At 46.3% G+C, this 17,588-nt stretch overlaps 1 protein-coding gene across 3 annotated transcripts in view; it reads left to right on the top strand.

Moving 5' to 3' along the window:
* The window catches only part of LOC144145708 (uncharacterized), a 183,868-nt gene that overhangs the window by 33,875 nt on the left and 132,405 nt on the right, over positions 1 to 17,588 (top strand). The window lies entirely within an intron of this gene.

The following is a 17,588-nucleotide window of genomic DNA, read 5'->3' as shown; positions in this document are numbered from 1 at the left end:
ACATAACAAGGACAAAAATACGTACGAATTGTAGTTCTTGAACAGGAGAAGGAATGAAATGTTGGAGAGGCCGACGTGAGTTCAAATGCTCGCGCTCACGTTGCCATCGCTACTAAATTCATCAGTTCTTTAACTTAAGCCCGTGTTTCAGTTTTCTTTTTATTTAGTGGTGTTTAGTACTCGTGGTCTGCCTTTCGTCTTAAAAGAACTTTCGTCTATTTTACCGTATCAATTGTAACAGCATGTAAGGAACGGAAGATGATAGGTGTAACATTAAGGGTAAAGGAGAGAGCGGAGTGGGTCAGGAAACAAACGCGTGTTAAGGACATATAAGTAGAAATTAAGAGCAAAAAATGGACGTGGGCAGGGCATGTAATGTGAAGGCACGATACGCGTTGGTCATTGAGGGTAGCGGAGTGGATAGGGAAAGCAAGCGCTGCAGGGGGTGGCAGAAGGTTATATGGGCAGATGAGATCAAAACGTTTGCGGGGATAAATTGGTTGCAGTTATCACAGGACCAGGATAATTGGAGATAAATGGGAGAGGACTTTGCCCTGCAGTGGGCTTAGAAAGGCTGGTGGTAATGATGATGATGTAAGATTGTAAAGAGGATGAAAGATTGTACCCATTATTTTGTTGTACTATAAGTTTTGGCTGCTCTTGGTTGTTGCTGTTTTTCGTTGTTTTTTTTTCTTTCCTTTGTGTTTTTTTCCTCTTATTCTTCTATTATTACCACTGTATAATGATGTACCGCTGTCCCCGCTGCTGCATAGTCAACTTTGGTTGAATTTATAGGGTTGTTAGTTTCCTTGGGGGGGTGAGGACCCAGTCAAGCCGACCCTGTGAAGGGTCGGCTGCGTGCCTTCAACATCGCGGAGAACAGGATGTCGAATAAAAATGATTTGATTTGACTTTATTTGACCCGTCCTTCGTGGTGATGAGCAGATGCGAATCTCGTCCGTACCACTGAAAGCAGTAATGTAAAAGACAATACGGTAATGGTAAATTTATAAATTCATATATTGCACGGCAATGTCAGGTTATACGGCAGGAGGTGTCATATAGCCGCTTTATGTATGGGAACCTCCGGCTCAAAATACAGCGTGGAAGTGTTATAGGGTAGCTATCAGGCGGTGCCGAGAGAAAAAAGACAATTACAAGCAATAAGCTAACGTATGTGGTAATCATTAATGATTACGACTGTTATTGTTAAATATATACGTTCAATACAGTCAACATATTTCTATGAGCAATATCGAGCAAAAGTGCCGGGAATGCGTGCTCAGTTTAATATAGTCGCTTAATAACAGTTTAATATCGCGGCCACTAAATTAATATTGTGATATTATTATTATTATTAATAATATGTACCATAATACCAGAGTTATTGGAACAACTAATTCTGTTAGATAAAATCAGTAGCAGCGAAGAACAGGCACAGGATAAGGAAACAGAGCATGCGTACAAATAGCATAAAATTGCAACAAGTGAGACGACAAAGGATGCAGCAGGAATAGCATTATTTCGATGCGAAATCCACGCAATTATTCTACCGGCTTTATACTATTTTGTTGGAGCAGAGCTGAAATTAGAAAAATGATTTTTTCAGCCGTTCTCCTATCGTGGTAATACAACGTGTCGTGTGTGAATAAACCAAATGACAAGATGTGGTAAATGTGCAACATCTTGAAAAATTCTAGAATGCCGATATTTTTCTTTGTATCTTTAATGCGGCATTGGGCTCAGCTCGGTGGCCTTCCGAAGCTTAATCGTCTTTCCCCACGAAATTTACTCTCAACTGCCCCGTTAACGTCACTCGGGTTTCACAGGCGGGCCAACTCCACTACTGATTCCCCGATTCCTCCTCCGTAACTTTAGTTGAACCTGCAACTACCAGCTACTGAGTAGAGTTTCACTTAACGCTTGTCAAGGTAATCGCCGCGTTTTCTTATGGCCAGGATGAAGCGATGAAAATGATGATGAAAAAACTTTCTATTTGGGCCTATAGTGGTCAGTCTTTCTATTACGGGATTTCGTTGGATTTTGCTGCCACTTTAGCCCATTCGATCAGCTTCTGGTGACTTCCCGGTCTGCGCTGTGCAGCATTGCTTTCCACCGCTGAATAGTCGGGTCTTTGATCCTTGGTGTTCCGTATTGTTTTGGCATGGCCATTCTATATGGCATAGGTTCGCCGATCACTTAAAAAAGCTGAATGTGTCAGACGTGCGGATTTTTGAAGGCAGAACGTAATCTCTACAGAGAGAGTGAGATGGAAGGGGGTAAAAAACAGTGCGGCGCAAGGAATGTTCCGACGGAAACAGGACCGAGATGGCTTTTAGAACTCAAAGTATTCCTACCATTATACTTTGCAACGCAAACGTAACCAGACAACTCGAGCACTCGTAGCATGCGTATCTTGCTGGCTCACATATTCGGCCCAGCGAATTCATATTTCTCAACTCAGCAAGGCGCAGCCTCTGACCTCAGCTCAGTTTCACAAAGTTGAAGTCCATTTGAAGTTGAGGTCAACTTCGTTACATTTGTGAATTTGCATACGTCGGCTGATAGTTACGCCGACATGGCTTGTTGATAAAGCGTCTGTTGAAGCTCTAAGTTTTGTTATGGCTAGTGAGAGCGACATCCCCTCCAATAAAGTTTTCAATATTGCACGACTACGTCACAACACCGCGGTCTAGCAACGGCTTTGATTTTTTTGCTTCATTGAGATATAATTAACGACGTTTCTCATGGGTTGAACGCTTCAAGCTGCACTGAACACAAACATTGTCGTATTCTTAAAGCACAAGTGGGGAGAACTAGAGAGACAGCCCAGAAAGACATAGTCTGCCCAGAAAGACATAGTCTGCCCATAAAGTCAAAGGTGTGTCGTTAGCTTTTCCTGACAACTCTGTCAGCCTATACTTTAACATAGCACTTAGACGTCGAACATCGAACTTAGATAGGTATTGAACTGAAAGATAAAAAATGAAAGTGAAATAAAATGCTGCATTACACCATGCGAGAACCAAACGAACCAATTGAAATTTGTCCGTTCGTAATTCAATTCTGTTACCTTTATTACAAAAAAGTCCGAAGATCTTTGTCTGTACGCTACCGAAAGCATGGATTCAACATCCTAATATATTATCTTATCGCCTTTATGATCGACTTTCGTGCTACTGACAGACGCTTCATCGGGGGCGCTGGCAAGTTCACGAAGGCGGACAACGATGTATTAAGGTGGCACGTGGCTTCATTTCGAAAATATTTTCAAATAAGGATTTATTTGCACTACTTTTATTTTATTTCGGTCGCCTGCTTGAGCAAGTTCACGAGAACACCGCTTGCTTATTCCGCTTCCCTCGGGGGTCACTAACGCTAACTCTCGGTGGCGCGTTAAGAAAAGAAGTTCGCGAGACCATTGGCCGTGCCAGTAGGAGGTGGCGCTACGAGCCGGGCGACGGTCGAGAGAATCATTTGCCGGCCATTTTTCCCTAACGATTTTCCACTCGAGGAGCCCCCAAAACACTTTTCGTTTGCCTCACGGTCGAACGGTCGCGGCAGCGCAGCCGTCAACTTGGGGACAAGGCCGCATACCGGAACAGAAGGGCACGCAGGTGCGGACGGTAATGCGAGCTGGAACAGGGCAGCTCCACGCGCGTGCACGAAAAGAAGCGATATATACAAAAAAAAAAAACTGAAACGCGGAAGAGGAATATGTATGCGGGGAAATATAAATATATCGCTGGGAAGTCAAGCTCGAATTTTGAGGACAATAAAAACAACGACAATGCGACTAGAAAAGGCCAATGACTGCCGCGTTTCATCGGGAAAGAAAGACGACCAAGGAAGCGCTTTGAGAGGTGACCGGCAGGCCAACACCACCTAGGTAGCAAGGCTTGAGTACTGCGCCAACGTTGCTAGTCCTTATGGGTGAAATGCTGCTTGCTGAATTGCTAGACTTAAAAAAAAAATAGCTGATTGGCACCATATTAGACATCAAGAGATACTATGGTGGAGGAAATGACTGGCAGGCTTCGTTATCTGGACGGTGGTTGCCCGCTCACACCATGAGTGATAGCGGTGACGGATAGGTGGCCCGGTGGACTACGGAATGGGAACGCTGAGGACCCTGAAACGTCGCGGGGGCCATTCACATTTCCGGCTCAGCGTCTTCGCACGACGCTTAGGCCTTATTCCTTGGTACGTTCGGGCATACGCGTACACGGACGCACTTCATTAGGTTTTCACTGTATAGCGATATTCACCTCATTAGACAGGTAACCTGCCGGTTCGCAAGTTACTTAATTATTATTTCCAACACTTACCTTGTGGCATCAGGTTGTTAAATACACGCGCTCAGCCAACCAAGGCAATGTAGGCTTCGTGGGAACCGTGTGCACAGTTCACAATACAGGTAAACAGTATAATAAAATAGAATTAGTCACGTAATAGCCGTAATCGTTCACAACAGGGGGCAATTGTCAAATTCCTACAATTATCGGAAATAAAGTTACTATAAAACAGAAACAATTCAGCTTAATAAAATTCTGGATCATTAACGTCACCAGAGGCTCGTACGTCGTGGCGGATTAATGCTGCTAGCAGTTGACGGTCATGATTAAACGCCTATTATTGCTCATTCAGTGCAGTTAATGTGAAACCCAACGGCTGTAAAGTGTTAATATACCAACGGGTCTAAAACACTAAGTCTGTGTCTGTAAATACGCGTAGTTTGGCCCGAACTCTAGATTGGCCCGTTAGAGAATCGGCCCATTGCGGTAATTTTACTGTTTGGGACAAACAGTAAAACTGCTTCGTAGACGTTGGCAAGCATTGCATAGATGCGCAAAAACGACTTTTAATATCTTAAGGTGCCTTCGAGATAGTTAAAAATACGCGAATATACAATATGAACCTGTCCGACACACTCAGGGGCGTAATTTCTGAAAATCAGTGAAAAGATTAGCATGACAGTGATGGTGGTGACCGCCCAACGAATGCCTCCGGGCCACTCTTGAGAAAAGTTTCTGGCTGCGAGCCTGCCTTGAACTACATGGCAACGAGATAAAATCAGCCCGCCTTACGACATCACCCACCCTCACCGCCCTCTTCATAATTGAAACGGTGCGCGGAAGCTGTACGGGCAGGCTCGCAGCCACTCTGTGGGAATATTGTCATTTCTGTTAAGTGCCGCCGCCGGTCTTAGTATGCAGCTCCATCCGGGCTACCTAGCCCTGTCCCCTGCCCGTTTTCTCTCCTTTTTAACGTGCCTAAACCGCGCTCATTGTGGACCGGCATAGTGCAACAATGCGTACACTGTACGTATGTCTCTCCCTCATTCTTTATTTCACCTTCACGCCCCTTCCTTCCCTCTCCCAGCGCTGATATGCCGCGACCCGTGCCACCTCGTTCTTTACACCAGCCGCATATCTCCGCCCGCGTAGCCCGACTCTGCGGGGGACACACACGCACCCGGTTGAGGCCACGCTGCGCGAACAAAGCGAGGCGCACACGCACGCACACGTGCACCATTGCGGTCACACTGTACGCAGTGGACAGGCGGCGGCCGACCGTCGGCCTCAATACGGCGCCACTGCCCCGCCGCCGCCTTTGTTTTCCCACCCATGTTGGCTCGCAGCTCGAGCCGCTATTCGCTCACTCCTCTTCCGCTTCCAGCGGCACTTCCTCGCCGGACGCGCTTTCACGATCGCTGGGCCGCGGGAAATACGGATGAAAACCGAATCAATCACCGCCGCCGGAATTCACTCTCTGGCGGGGCAGTGGGCGTGTCAACAATCCTCCCACGTGCGCTGACACGAACCGTTTGATGAGAAATTTGGGCTTAAGCGGGAGCGCTTTAATGGAACCTGCGTGTGTTTGGCGTGTTTGCAATAAAATATTTGGCGTGCACATGACCTGTAACTGCTTAATGCGCTTTCTGGTGGCGATCATCCACCCGCAAAGATAAGTGAACCCCAGTGGTAACGAAGTCGCCTTATTATAGTTCGCTCTATTCGAAGTGTTTTAGGGTTCCCTGCGCAGTGCACAGACAGGAAATTATCCCAACTCTTGGGGAAGCATCGCTTTTAACGAAGTCAGTTTCCTGGTCCTAGGACATCACTACATCGAGGGTTTACTGTACGTGTTTTCAGAGTCCTTCAATGCAAAAGCATTGAAGGACTCTGGTATTTGTTTAACGGTAACCAAGTGCTGAAGAGTGATCTAAAGGAGAAACGGCTTTTAAAAAAGAGTGTTAAGGTCCGAATAAAAAGAAACAAAAGCGCGTGGCTTTAATGCAGTACGTTGCGTTGGTGCCACATCTTTGAAGATGTGGCACCAACGGTATGAAGTAACGAAGATCTAACACATAGATAAACGCGTGCAGAAAATGCAGTTTCGATATAACTGGTGACGTCAAGGCTGACATTGCGGCATAAATACCGCCAACTACGGTTTGAAATAGTAGCCGGTAACACAGTGTACACCGACTAGCTCCACGTGAAGCCGGAGTGTCGTACTGGCTCCAGAGGTTCCACTTCAATTCATCAAGAAGTGTGCTTCAGCCCTCCTATCCAGCGATGCAAGGATCGTGCATTCAGCATTGTACCTAGCAGACGCGCTACATCAGTATACACCATTTTTTTTTCATTTGACCGTATGCACATTATCAAAATATCACCTTAACTCACCAAGCTTGACGAATCCTTATTACTTGGTATGGAGCTGAACGGGAACTACGCATAAAATTTTGGTTTCAATCTATAACAGACAACCAATTCAGTCTACAGTGCGATGTGCGCGAAGACATATAGACTTTTATATTTGTGAATGGGCGCGACTCTCGACAGCCGCCGTGTATCTCACCGCCTCTGTTGGACGGCCGCTTTGTGCGAGACTACAAATGAGGCAGGTGTTATGTTCTTGATGCTTCCTAAGTGTGTATCACGGGTGACAAATTCTGTTCACGCACCTGAGAGGGAGGTACAGGTCTTGATAAGATAATGGTGTGCATGCGTGTAAATTATCTTAATCACCATTGCATACACAAGCATAAGTGTGTTCTTGTTTCGATCATTTACTTGTTGGCATTATTATTATTTGCAGAGCTTTTGTTGAAAGGGAGGACCACTGGTCATGATGGGGAAAGAGACATGCAGAGGGAGGGGGAAAATGCAGGGAGTTCAAGGTTCAGTTCAAGTAACATTATTTATTTGGTACATTGATTGATTGTAGGGTTGAACGCGCCGACGCAACGCAGGCGATGAGGCACGCCGTAGTGGAGGACTCCGGATTAATTTTGACCACCTGGGGATATTTAAGGCGCGCCGAAATCTCGTACACACAAGCGCTTTTGCCTTTCGCCTCCATTAGAAAAACGGCCGCCGCGGCCCGGAAACGAACCCGCGCCCTCGCGCTCAGCAGCACAACGCCTTAGCCACTGAGCCACCGCAGCGGGTATTTATTTGGTACACCTGGCGTAGTAACCTAGGCGCCTTTCTCACTACCATCGCCAGTCTGATTAAAGGTTTTTCTCTCTTTCCCTCTATCTCGCTACAAGAGATAGGTTGTGGCTCCAAAAACCTTCAAACAAAATAATTTTAATAGCTGTTGTTTTAATAATTATTGCACAGTTTTCCTCTTTCATTCAGTACAAAAGAAAGGGGCAACAGGCACTTTTTGTTCAAGAAATTATTTCAGAACGTAGAAAAGAATCGAATTTTCAACAAGCTCTTCCGGCTGGTGGGTTTGGAGGGAATGGCGAAGTTTGCGGTTTATGTACCGGTAATCTGCGTAGCCTTCCGCAAATAATACCATCGCTGTTACTATAAGCTAATTCTGTTGGCTGGAACGGCGCACTCCCAATAAGAATTAATGTAGAAATGGTCAGTTTCGCTCGCAAGAATGATGAATTCGGACGGCTTCGAGTTATGCTTGGTGCAAGGTAGGTTGCCAGCATTGAAAGTAAATAGGCAATCGCTCAAAAGATACGGCGTCTGATTGGGTTACGTGCAATTCTGATTCTGCGGGAGCAAAGTCCACGAGGTGATTTTTTTTAATGTTGTTTCACTGTACGTGATTTTTGCCTTGGACGAATGACTTATTGTCATGAATGTAAAGGAAGCGTGTTGTACTAGCGTTAAAAAGTCGTTGCAGATTTACGCACGGCACATGATGCGTTCCCGTTAGTTCTGCCACTACAGTGCGGCAAAGGGAACAATTTCTTTTTTCACTTTTTTAGCTAGATCAAGTGCTCGAACAGGCAACGTTTTCTCGAAACCAATTTTATTCGCGCAACTTCCCGAAACAGATTTCAAAAGCCCGCCTTCTGCGCACACGCCCACGACCCGCCATTCCACTTCCACCCGGATGCTATTTTCTCCCGAGGCGGCTGTTCGCTTCGAGGGAGGTCTATATTCAGCCTCCGAGTGGCGCTCGTCATATCAATTTAAAACCCTTAGCGTCTGCATTTCCCGATGTATGCGACGACCTTGCGGCGCAGACGGCGAGCTGCCAAATGAAGCCCATACTGTTCGCGGCGGTTCTGTACGACGCTTAGAGTTCGTATATATACTCCCGGCTTGATCGTCATCGTCGTGCACGCCTTATAAAGTACGGGTTCGCGAGCAATGACCCCTATGCGGACGCGGCGCGCTGCAACAGCAGACGACGAGGACCAGCACAATAGGGCTAAACGACCACTCTCTCTCGCGCGTGCACGATGGGTAGGCAACGTTAGCACGGACCGTTAGTCGAGCGTACGAGGGCGCCTTTTATCGAAAGCGCTTTAATCGCGGCTTGACGCCATGTCGCTTTCGAAAGGAACTGCAGGGTGAGGCCCGCATTGCAGGCGAAGGCGGTGAGCGGAAGGAACGTCTGCGATAGAAGCAGACGACGCTTCGCGAGGTGTAATTCCGAGGGGGACCAGGGCGGTCGTCTAGCTGAGCAGACGATTGTCTCGTAGAGGAAGGGTCACGCATTCAGGGTCGCCATTTTGTGGCCCATCCGTCCGGAGCCTCGTGCTGGTGGGTGCGACGGCAATGTCAGGGGTCAGCAGTGCCGGCGCTGTGATTGTTGTTCTGCCCGAACAGACGCTGCGTTGGCCTTAATTTGTAAATGGCTCGTTTGCTTTCCTCTTTGTAATGACCGTTTGAGGCTGTACGGGCTGACAGGCACGTTTGAAACTGGGCCGCTGTACGGGTAAAGTAACGTGCTCGTTCCCGACGTCGTTTCGTCCAATTGGACAATGGTGTTGGGTAGGCTATATCGGGAATCGCGGGGCGATTAGCAACTGCGGAAGGAAAAAGAAAAAAAACAATATAGCACGCGTAGACGCCCAGGGATTTCACTGATTTGGCATGTTGTAGCTCTGCTCCGCTCAAAAGTGCGTCTACATACTAGCTTATCAATCACAAATAACACTCGCATGTATACAACGCACAAGCTGTAATTAACAAACAATGTTCGCGCTTAAGTTTATTGATGTTCGCGCTTGCGTTGATGCACGTGCTTATGAAATCGGTACGCTGGTTGCCCAAGTAATTCCTTTGTAATTCTCACTGGCGTCTTGGTTCCATGTCACGCACACATCCGCAAACATTAACGAGTTGCATTATCCCCGGCGCAAGTGTTTTGTCGGGGCTCACGTTCTTACAACTGGTGGGAGCAAGACCACCAACACTCAGAGATTTATATGCGTTGCCTCAGTTTATATGCGCAGGTGTGGCTGTTCTTGGTGGTCACGTGACCTGTAATAGGAGGAGAAACGACAGCAACGCCAAACCTCGGAGAGGAACCAAAGAAAGCCTTGATTACAAGTTCTCATTATTACGCGTGGCACGGCCACTAAGTATGTTGCGCGTTGAAAAGGGAACCATTATGACGGGCCTCAAGACGCGGACAATCGGCCAGTAAGACAGGCGGTTAATAGTGATGTAAAGCGCAGACCGGAAGGAAAATCACGGAAATATCCAAGGTTTGCTTTTCAAAGGGAGGTGGTGATTAATATTCATACAGGCACAAACACACCTCCTCAACATGCCCTGCCCCACCGTGAGGGGCGGATGACGTACTACAGCTATACTCTTCATCCACGAGATGGCACATTTCTGTCCCTTATCAGGAAGAGAACCTGCTCCGAAGGGGGAACAGCGGCATGTTGATCTATTATATACTGAAATTATGTGCTATATTCTACATTTTACTGTATAGTATATACCCGCCGCTGTTGGGAGCGGAATTACGATAACCTGATTCCGCTTTTCACCGACGTAATGCGTGGTATAGGTTGTATTCACTTTCGAGGCATTCATGCGGGCAACCATGGGAGTGCGCCGTCACCGGTTACGTCGGGCTCCGCGGGATGGCGGTACTTCTCCGTGGAAGCACATGATGTGTGTTGGACGGTCCAATCTCTACCCCCATTGAACGCAAAGTAACGCCTCGACTCGAATGTGAGTGCGATTAATAACATCTCTGTTGACACCGCCGTTGAGAATCGGGTTGAAACGGAGCAGGCGATGCACGCCGGCGTATCTTCTTCTGGGCCGTGCGGGCACAGTGGCACAAGCTGCGCCATGTTCGTGGCCGTTTTCGGTGTTACCAAGCGAAGAAATTGACAGCTAAACTTTTTAGTGAATGCCATCTATAGCCAGCCTGCTATGAGGGGTGGAATCTCAATCATCATTCTCCTGCCGCGATTAGTGACGTCCCCTTTCGTTTAGCGGAGAGTAAATTAAGCACGACGAAAATGTACTGGGGAATAAGCCAATTTTTTCCTTCTGGGTGGTCCTTCAGGGACTTGCAAGAGAAAAATCAGCGCCTTGAAAATTCTGTATACGTTTAGTAAACAGCTGGTTCGTTCGCGCTCAAACATTGCCTGAAGGTTGCATTTTATGCCATATTTTGTTTACCAGAACACGTAAGCAAACTGATATCGCAGATATCAGTTTCCTGTTATGCAGATATCGAATAAAAACGTTGTCCGACTATAGAAGGGGCGGGGAAGTGGCCATTATGGAAGAATTGCCGCCGTAGAACCGGGGCGCCACCTGTTTGAATCAAAACGAAATGTTTTGCGCAAGCAATACGTGCGAAGGGCACCTGAACAACTCACTGCTTCTGATTTTGTAGCAGATTGCTTCGTATGAGCATCCCATTATTTTCACTCTCCGTGGGTTCGTTCGCTCGTTTGTTCATCTACCAAATCTGTCTGTTCACTTGTCCTTCCGCGCAAACGTCTTCACTTCATTTGAGTTTGCTTAATCTGGTTTAATTTTATTCACCGATGCATATACGCAGGTACATTTCATGCTAACAAGAATTGGCTAGTGATGGCCGGAAAATAGGAAACAGCCAACTTGCCGAAAAAATTAAGAGACGGCTCCATTAGGATGACAGAAAAATAACGCATATGTCCAAACTGTAGCTAATTAATACATCGTATAGTTAACTAAGAAGTTGAAGTGAAATAAAAAAATTCAGTGCCACAGTACAAAAGCGCATACCAAATCAAATCCTAACGGGGAAAGCATGCAATAATTGAAGAAGAATCATAGGAAGAAGAATCATACAGCCGACTCGGTCAAAAAAGGCAAGCAGTGCGAACACTGCAGCCAAAAGCACATGTAATTAAAGTGAGAATTGAAGCACGGATTGAAATTGATGTATATTTTAACACGAAAGTGTTTTATTCCCGGATGCACGAACATTTCGCTGACGTCATATCCGTAATGGAAATGATGCCAGTACCACGAAGCAAGCGGCCTGTAAAGGGTGCACCCTTGCACGCAAAGTATTCTTGCGGGGAAGCAACCTTTAGTACTAAAGAGTACGTTATACATAGGGTTGTTCCTTTTCGGGTTTTATATTTTAACACGAAAGTATTTTATGCCGCGATTTCAGTGACGTTATAATCGTCACGGAAATGACGCCAGTACACCTTTGCCGAAGTGACCCACCAGCAGGATGTCACTCGCCAAGCACACCCACAAGGCAACCGCCTACCCGCAAATCATGCTCAGCTGAAGATTTCGCTGCAAGTTTCACTTTCGTGTTGTGCTGATTTCTATGACAGAGGAATAAACCGCAGTTTTTTAACTGGTTTGGGCAATTGTTTTTGATGTGTAACCTGCTCACCGTTTTCATATACGAATTCACACTCAGAATCAGAATCAGAAAAATATTTTATTTGTTCATTGATAATGTATACAGGAGTGACAATACCGAAAGGGGTCCCAGAGCCAAGGGCGTACAACAACAAATTTTTTTTGTCACTGTAACAAATTTTTTTATGTGCGTATTGTTATTAGGACGAATTACCCGAAATATAAAACACGCAATTACACTCTGTAAAGGTGGATGGCCAGCGAAGCTTTTGAGCAGACGTCGGAGAGGTGACGCAGAATTTAGGTGAAAGGTACGAGCAAATTTTCATTTCTCCAGCTTTGGTGGCGGTCGTCCGTAAGAAAGACCCATACAGGCACGCGCAGTTTTATTTAGACTCTACTGAGCTTGAAAATGGTGCCTATTGACAACTAATGAACTCAAAATGCATATCCAAGTCATGAGAAGTATAAAATTGAGGGCTAAGTAATGTTCTGGTCTTGCAAATGGAGCTCATTACTAAATACTCTACCTAAGTTGCATGTCCAAGTGATGAGATGCATAATCTGGATGTCCATAGTATGTTTGAATGGCGTGCGACTTTGGTCGCACGCGGTGTGCTAGTAGCACACACACCGGGGCGCTCGTTTTCCGGCGCCTCGAGGAAAATCTTCTCCTGCTTCACAGGCACGTGGAGCCTCGGGGGTTTTTGTCCTCGTCGGTCATGAAAAATACATGGAACACTAGCCGTATGCCCTTCTCTTAAAAACGATGTCTTCGTTAAGCTATAAGTACGGAACAGAAGAGGGAGAAGTTTCCCTAAATGCTTCTCAGCGCCGCTTACACACCGTTATCTGCCTCTAAAAGTCGCAGAAATCGTAGCCGGAGTGATTTATAATTCGGATCGCGTGTTTCAGTAGAGTGAAAATATTATCACGTATGGTTCTTCATTCTACATCCCAGCTCCACGCTTGAATGCGGTATTATGCGTAGGAGGAATAATAATGCAGGAACAGCCGCTGCAATACTAAGGTCTGTATGAAGTGCATGCCCGTAGACTAAGGAAGCTACGCAGATTGCAGTCAACCCACATGCCATAGCAGGAACTGCGAAGGGATGCGCTTCTTGTGGGCCACACGCAGCCGTAACACAGTACCGATGTTGGCAGCAATTACCCGAGAAGCCGCTGCTGAATGCGAGTGACCGCTATTGGGAACTTCAATTAAGTATAAAATAAGGAGATGGAGCTCTGTCAAAGGGGTGCCTAACGAACAGCAACATATCGTTCCGGGCAAGTGAGCGAGCGAGCGAGAGAGAGAGGGATTGAGAGAGAGAGCACCAACGCCCTGGTGGCGAAAAATTTGCCACACCTGCGGGGGAGCACCGGAAATCAGGTGCGGAGTTTGGTTGGGAATAGAGACCTGTGCTTAAAGGATGATTAAAATGAGAGATCAGGAAATAGAGAAAGAAGCTGAGGGCTAGTGTACTCCAGACTGACGAACGCCTGCTCAGCCGATAATTTTTTGTTAATGCAAATCGCCTTCGCCTTCAGGGGCTGTGCTCCATGCAACGTAGCGCAGCGATGACATTTTTTTACTGTGCGCAAAAATTTAACTTGGTTCTTGGGAACAATTTATTTGATTGATTGATTGATTGATTGATTGATTGATTGATTGATTGATTGATTGATTGATTGATTGATTGATTGATTGATTGATTGATTGATTGATTGATTGATTGATTGATTGATTGATTGATTGATTGATTGATTGATCTTTGTGAGAACTCATATGGGCACACAGGTGGACACTTGTTCGCAAACCGCTCTTTCGTTAAATGTCTTCAAACTACATATTTCCAGGCCAGCCTAGACAAAATAAAGTTGAACGGAGCCATTTGTGCATATTCCACACGGCACGGCGCCAACCCTAGTCATTATGAGGACGAATTACGGTTGTTGAATTCTCAGCTATCCAAAAGCTGTAGCCTTTAAAACTTTCAACAATGCAGACCCTTACCTTCATCACGCAACAAACTCGCCCAACCGAGCTCTTCCCACTCAAAACTGAAGCTAACGCTAACATTATTTCTATATGTCACCCACATTTGCAACTTCGTCAATTTTGACTACTCAAAATTATTAATTGTAAAGTTTATCATTGTCTTTTTGTTGGTGGCAATTTACTGCATTCCGCCCAGTCCTACGCACAGTTTTGGGAAAATGAAAGGCCCTCCCCTTTTTCATTAGTCATTTGCGGTAAGCACTGTTTAGGCTGTGTTACCGCGATTAAATACATCATTAGCGCTAGCTTGCAAAAACTCTCCTTCGGGGAAGAATAAATATAGTAAGTTATCTAACCCTGGGAATGGTTTCTGATTCAGGAATCATACTAGTAAGCCACGAGTACGCTTCTTATTGCTCAGTACGGCTTCGAAGACCTTTGAAAAAAGAAGTTTTCTGCCCTTTTAGGGGCGAAACCCCTATAGCTGGGCCTGTTGGCGTCTCCTGTCGTCGTCGTCGTAATCGTCGTCTCATGTAGTCACGGTACTAAAACACCGGGAAACTCGTTTATTCCTCGCGCTAGAGAGCTTCGCGCTTCGAAGACAAGAGACTTTTGCAGCAAACTTGCATACCTGTACCCCCCAACGGTTTCCTCTACATTGGCAAAAACGCCAAGGTGACAAGAATACACTTATACACTGCATGCTTCGCCCCTCCTCAGGTTTCACGTTAGTGGAGATGGCCCGGGAATTTTTAGATGTGACTGCATCTCATTCAGTCGCCTTGACCCTCCATACGGCGTTGTTGTTGTCCGTCAACACCCCTCCCCCATTCTCCTCGCCGCGCGAGCTCGCTCTCCGCCGCTCACCCCCTCTCCTCTCCGATAGCGAACACTCTCTCGCGAGGGGCATTGGATTGGATTCGATTGGGTTGGCTTGGCTTGGCTTGGATTGGCTTTTGATTGGATTTGGGTTGGATTTGGATTGGATTTGATTAAAGTGGATTGGGTTGGATTGTGTTGTGTCATAGCCGCGCCACGTTGCGTCATAGCCGCGGTCGTTCCAGCACCGGCGTTCCGATTTCGGGCACGTGCATAGACTTGATCTTCGTTGCAAATTGCACGGTGGTCCCGTTACTTCATCATCCACTACCCGTTAACTTCAGCGACCATAAGGCCGTCATCGTTAACGTTACGCCGCGTGTTAAATAAAGAATACATAACACGCGTTCCTCACACGTTTCACGCAATTAGAGAATCAACCCAACGGAAACACCAAGTGAACCCCCAAGATGCGTCGCATCTCCACAGGGTTCCCCTCGCGGGACGGTGGGGTAATTTTTAGCTTTATAGACGTTTATTACTACTACTCGCAATGATAACAAACGAGTAACCGGATTAAGAGTGATAGGGGAGTCGTATTGAAGCGTCTCGTTCCGCTCTAAAATAGAGCCGGTAGTATTCGAGGCTTATCCTCCTTCCGCATCTGCGTTCCTACTACTCCTGCACCTCGCGTACGAATTCCGTTTCGAATGCGAAAAAATTCTGTGTAGACTCCGCGAGTAAACCCATCTGTCTGTCTGTAAAGCTTGATGTGTCGCACTTCATCCGCCGATCAAAATGATAATGATAAAACGCCCTAGTGCCTTCATATTTTTACCAACATCGCTTATAGGGCTCCCGAAATTGTCTTTTCAGCAACGCATTTCTGTTGATTGGTGAAGCCAACTTTTGAGGATCTCATTTTATAAATGATGCTGTTTCAGCGCATTTATCAAAATACCCTGGGGCATACTAGTATGAGATACGGCTGCTAATACTCCCAAAATGTCACCCAAGCAATGCATTTGTATACTGTGGTAAAGCCGACCTAAAAATGAAGGAAGCTCACAGTAACGCGTAAGACTTGAAGGTAGCGAAGCTGTACGCATCCTTCGCGAACATCACGAAGGTTTAAGTCCGCGATTGCAGCCGATTTGTTTCTTCGCTGCCACAACGACTGTTACTCCATCATTGTTGCTTTAAGAGGGAGCTTACTTCATTTTTGTTTTGAAGTTATAATCATTGGACATCAAGGGCGTGCGCTATGACATGTCTTCCTCGTTCCGAGCAAGTGTTTGCATGTTTGCATGATTACGACGGACGATGGAGTATTTTTCTTTTTTTTTTTTCGCCAATCTCCCCAAGTGGGTATGCTTGACTTGCAAACGAGTGCCGGCTACGCTGGGCCGTCGCCACGAGGCACGCACGCATGAGCGGTCGACATTTTCACGCTTTGGTTAACTGCCGAGCTGTCGCAGCGAGGCCCGCGCTCACGTGCGCTCTCTCGGATTTCTTGGTGTTTTTATCTGCGGACACGAAAAATTACGATTTACTTAAAAGCATCGCTGTTAAAAGAACGTCGGTATAATGTTTCAAGGTGGTACATGAAACCCTAATTTGTATTGAATTAAACACCCTCGGGATTTTAAGCTTTGATACCAGGCTGCTTGTATGTCTTTCCACTGACAAAATGTCTTCCCCGCAATTTATTTGTGTACAGCAGTGAAGCCGACTTCAAGGAGGCTAGGTGCATAGCAGAATGGCTGGAAATAATTATCTTCATCATTATCAACTGCCCACGAGGTCCACTAAGGAAAGAATGCTTACGCTTGATCCGACATTTTCCACTTCATACTTTTTCTAGAATTGTTCTTTCTCTCAGACGTCCCAATTACAGCGAGGCCGGACTGTAGACTGTGGAGCAAGGTGTGTCTATCTCAGCAAAATGTTGTTGCTGGTAGGGTTTAACGCACCGACGCAACGCAGGTGATGAGACGCGCCGTAGTGGACGCTTCCGGATTAATTTTGACCACCTGCAGAGGATCTTTATACAGGAGTCTGAGGACGTTGATTGCGCGGCGCAGCTTCGCATACTCGCTGCATATTCCATTTACTCCAAGGCGACGTCGGGCCCTGCCTGTAGGCCATATGTGTGCAGTACTCAATCTGGTGTAAAAAGAAGTGCCGTAGATCCGTGCCCACTTCTTGCACGTACCCGACAGGCGATTTTCCAAGAGAATCCTCAAGGTCAATCAGTTCCTAGACAGATTTCGGAGGTTCTTTGTATCCAGACAAAACTTCTCCAAAAAGCTGGTATGTGGGAAAACATTGAAGCTACGCCTGCAAACCAGTACATGGCATATATGTCACAAGCGAGATAAGCAACAATAAGTCGAGGCTGCGGGCAACGCACCTAAAATGCCTGCTTCTTTCCTTGCTTGGCTGTCCAGTCGGGATACCCATTTTCGGATTTTGTGCCCTTCAAGGCTTTCTTAGAGAAACGCAAATGTTCACTGCTTCAAGTCTTGAAGTTGGAACAATACGGTGGACGAGCCTAAATTTACAAGTTGGACTTCGATTTTAGGAGGCATGCCCTCAAGACGAGGGAACAAAGTAAAGGCGCTTATTTATGACTTCTTCAGTCTGAATGAACATCCTGCG

Source organism: Haemaphysalis longicornis, unplaced genomic scaffold (assembly GCF_048455015.1).
Source record: "Haemaphysalis longicornis isolate Haplotype H1 unplaced genomic scaffold, Haemaphysalis longicornis Haplotype H1 scaffold_7, whole genome shotgun sequence".
NCBI lineage: Eukaryota > Metazoa > Arthropoda > Arachnida > Ixodida > Ixodidae > Haemaphysalis > Haemaphysalis longicornis.
This window is presented reverse-complemented; position numbering and strand designations above follow the sequence as displayed.